Source organism: Puma concolor, chromosome C2, assembly GCF_028749965.1.
Source record: "Puma concolor isolate L17-30 chromosome C2, mPumCon1.1.hap2, whole genome shotgun sequence".
NCBI classification, from domain to species: Eukaryota; Metazoa; Chordata; class Mammalia; order Carnivora; family Felidae; genus Puma; species Puma concolor.
Window position 1 is genome coordinate 74,532,484 of NC_141675.1, and position 4,544 is coordinate 74,537,027.

The following is a 4,544-nucleotide window of genomic DNA, read 5'->3' on the forward strand; positions in this document are numbered from 1 at the left end:
CTAGTGCTACTGGTCATTATTATTAGGAGGCCTTCCCCTATGCCCCCAGGCATGTCACCTGCCTCACATGGTCCTCTGTTGTTTAGAGTTGGCCCAGAGGAGTGTTTGTGATCAGTGTTCACCCCTAACACCCAGGGTCCTCAGGTCCTTCCAGGAACCCACAAGCCTCTTAGATTGTTGCCCTCCAGGTAGCAAGAGGTGCATCATTTATTTGCCCCCCTTCCAAGCCATTGGTCACCAATAAGCAAGGACTGCCTGATTTCCATGGGGGTCCTTGCTTTTTCCAAAGAGGGAGTTTTCACTGTGGACCCAGAGTGAGACTTCAGCTCTGCTAACAGTCACATCATGTCCTAGTTCAACTGCTACTCTAGGTGAGTCCCGTTGCCTTTCTGCACCTTTTGTGGAAGCAGCCACGTCACCATTGCCTTGTCCTCAACACCCGGCTATTGTGCAGAACCAATGAGAGAAGGAAAGGCCCTTTGAAACTGTAAAGTGGGATCTAACTGTTTGTCATGAGCCTCCTCCATGTCTTGGCACATATTTTCTCTTCCACCAAGAGTGCCTTTCCTACCATATTTCCTGACCTGACTTCAGCGGTGCCTCCTCCGGCAATATGCCCTCATTATGCCATCTGGAAGATGTAACTGACCCTTCTCTTCCTGCTATCTTCATCCATATCAGTGTTTCAGTGCTCTTTGCTTTCTACTTTACAGCTATAGATCTCACCTTCCCTGCCAACTAAACATTCTGAGGGCAGGACTACTGTTTAGTTTTACTTTGTATAAATAAAGCTCATAGTATTTTAGGCCCTTACCTAAATAAACCAAAAACTCATTAAAAAACATTTTTCAAGATGCTGAAGACAATTCCTTCCCTCGTAGGGTTTAATGGGGAGATAATAAATAAAAACACAGGACAGCTCAAGTGCGCAAGCATTATCCAAACACCATACTCTTTGAGCTGCAAGGAAGAATCAAGCAGTGGATTCTCATTATGCTGGGAATGGGGGTATGATAGATCATGGAAGTCTTCCTTGAGGAGGTGAGTATTGAGGGATAAGTAAATGCCAAATGGATGACCTGAATAAAGCAGGAAGGATTGGTGAAGTACTAAACATAGAGAATGACATAAAGAGAAGACTAGGACAGAGAGCTCATCCATTTGTTTCTTCACTTCCTTCTTCCATTAGATTCTTCCTCTTTAGTGAAGGTCTGTTCTGTGCCGGGCATAATACTAGGCACTGGATAAACACAGGTAATGGAGGTTGACAGAATATTGCGAGAATGGTTGAGATAGTAAGGGTATAGTTGTGTCTCTAACCCATAGCAAGGACATCATTGATGTGGGCATTCTGGCTCCTGGAAACCTGGCAAATGCCTTTCTTAGAAGGGGATCTTCCTGAGCAGACCATATGTCTTTACCACTGGTAAATGGTCACATGTGGCATTGTCAGACCTTTCATCTCTTGGTTATTCCCAGACTAAAGGGGGATTAGAGAGGTTAGTGGTCACTGCAGCTCTTAGCCTTGGACACAGCACCTACAGCAGGCAGCATTAGGCTTCTCCAAAGAAGGCAAGGCTCTTTCTTATAAACTACCTTTTGTTCTTTAATTATCCATTTTTTTTGCAGACCAAAGTTCTGTGTTCTAGCTGTTTCAACTATGCACCACTTCCTGTTTATCATCTCAGTTAAAATGCTTAATAACCATGGGAGATGGGTATTTTCCCCCATATTTTACCGCTGAAGGAATAAAACCGAGAAGTTAACAACTTTCCTAAGGTCTCAGAGCTTGTTAAGTGATGAAGCTAGATTTAAGTTGAAAAGCTAGTGGTCTTTGCTTTTTTTTTTCTTTAAAACCGTGTTCATGGATTAGATGAATTAACATTGTTAAAACCATACTATCCAAAGTAACATAAAGATTCAATGCAATCCTTAGCAAAATACCAAGGGCATTTGTCACAGAACTAGAACAAATAATCCTAAAATTTGTATGGAACCCCCAAATACCCCATATAGCCAAAGCAATCTTGAAAAAGACCAAAGCTGGAAGTGTTATGCTCCTGGATTTCAAACTATGCTACAAAGCTGTAGCAATCAAAACAACATGGTACTGAGGCAAAAACAGACACATTGATCAATGGAACAGAATAGAGAGTCCAGAAATAAACCCACACTTACATGGTCAAATTAATCTACAACACAGGAGGCAAGAATATCCAATGGGGAAAAGACAGTCTCTTCAACAAATGGTGTTGGGAAAACTGGACAGCAACATAAAAAAGAATGAAACTGGATCATTTTCTTACACCATATGCAAAGGGGATTAAAGACTTAAATGTTAAGACCTGAACCCCTAAAACTCTTAGAAGAAAACATAGGCATAAGTTCTTTTTAAAAGGTCTAAATTTAAATTCTAGTTAGTTAACATGCAGTGCAATATTGGCTTCAGGAGTAGAATTCAGTGATTCAGGCAATAAGCTCTTTGACATCTGTCTAAGGGATATTTTTTTTGGATCTTCCTCCTCAGGCAAGGGCAACAAAAGCAAAAATGAACAATCGGGACTACATCAAACTGAAAAGCTTCTGCACAGTGAGGAAAACCATCAACAAAATGACAAGGTAACCTACTGAACGGGAGAAGATATTCATGAATGATATATCCAATAAGAGGGTAACATCCAAAATATATGAAGAATTCATATAACTCAATAGCAAACAAAAAATCTGATTAAAGTATCAGCAGAGGATCTGAATAGACATTTTTCAGAGAAGACATAAAGGTAATGCGAAAAGGTGCTCAACATCACTCACCATCAGGGAAATGCAATTCAAAGCCACAATGAGATATCACCTCACACCTGTCAGAATGGCTATTATCAAAAAAACAAGAAACAGCAAATGTTGGTGACGATATGAAGGAAAGGGAGCCCTCATGCACTTTTGGTGGGAATGTAAATTGCTGCACTACCGGTATTAAGTTACAAAAAACCGTGTTAAAATAAAAAATACAACCACCATGTGATCCAGCAATTTCACCTCCAGATAACACAAACGAAAACGCTAATTTGAAACGATATCTGTGCCCTTATGATCATTGCAGCATTATTTACAGTAGCCAGGATATAGAAGTGACCTAAATGTCACTCAATAGATGAATGTTCCTCAAAAGAAGATGTGGTATATTTATATGCATAATGGAATATTACTCAGCCATAAAAAGAATGAAATCTTGCCACTTGCAACAAGCCACTTGAACCTAGAGAACATCATGTTATGTGAAGTAAGTCAGACCGATAAAGACAGATACCATATGATTTTACTTCTATTTGGAATCTGAAGAACAAAACAAATGAACAAACAAAACTAAACAGAAACGGCCTCATAGATACAGAGAACAAACTGATGGTTGCCAGAAAGGGGGGATGGATGAAATGGGGGAAGAGGGTTAAGAGGAGCAAATATTCCAGTTCTAAAATAAATAAGACAGAGAGATAAAATGTACAGCACAGGGAGTAGAGTCAATAATATTGTAACAGCTCTGTATGGGGATTAGACTTATGGTGGTGAGCATAGCATCATGTATATAAATATTAAATCACTATGTTGTACACCCGAAACTAACATGGTATTGTATGTAAATTATTTTTAATAAAAAATAAACCACATAGTTCTATAGCCTTGCTTTTCCACTTCACACTCCTTTCGGGAAACTTTCCGAGCTCGTAGAGGTGCGTTGGAGACATACTTCCCATGTACATCTTTGTCATACTCAGAGAAAATGCTCCAAAACTGAAGAAGGAAAGTGCTGATCAAGTCTGTGCTGGGAACCGTAGCATGAACCTCATGTTTCAGAATGGATTCTTTAGAATTCAAAAGGACTAATAATAAATATGATGTGGCCATTATTTTTGGTGAGCAATTAGAATAGCATTATCTTGACAGAATTGAATTCCCATTAATGGAAGCAGGGAGAGTACTTCAGAATTTGGCACATCTTCGCTTTCGTGTTTGAAGTAGGCATTGGAAACAATGTTCTCCTGAAAACTTCAAAAGCCCCCTTATTGTCGGAAATTTGTTCATGGATATATGCAGCTATTCTTTGGCACTTTTCTGTAGAATGCTTTAATATTCAATTTCAGAGCATCCATTCATTCACACATTTTAAAAATTAATTTAAGTTGGTGCAAAGAAACATTTGAAATCCACAGGGCTTGTGGCTTGGCTCACTGAGTTACAAATTTGCCCGTATTGCTTTTCAAAAGGATGTGTTTGTCGGGCCGCATATGTGTGTGTGTGGAGAGGATGTGGTGGATGTGGGTCTGTGTGTGCATACACTCACACACTTTTGCATTCCTGTGTACACGTGCTGTGGAGTTAATTTCAAAAGTTAATGAAAAGCCTTATTCATTGAACAAAGATTACCTAGCGTACCTCCTGTGCGTCTCTTTCAGACGACTGTAGGGGATTCAAACAATCGTCAGATTCGGTCTAGTAAGAGGAAAGAAGCCAGAGAAAAATGAAATGCTAAAGACCTAACTGAAAAG

The 4,544-nt window shown here is 39.7% G+C and overlaps 1 long non-coding RNA gene across 1 annotated transcript; it reads left to right on the forward strand.

The window, feature by feature from the left end:
• The first annotated feature begins 800 nt into the window (after positions 1-800).
• LOC147577323 (uncharacterized) lies at positions 801-3,675 on the forward strand. The gene is made up of 2 exons (XR_015255802.1): positions 801-1,041; positions 2,528-3,675. It is a non-coding gene; the product is annotated as an uncharacterized LOC147577323 (long non-coding RNA).
• The last annotated feature ends 869 nt before the right edge of the window (positions 3,676-4,544 follow it).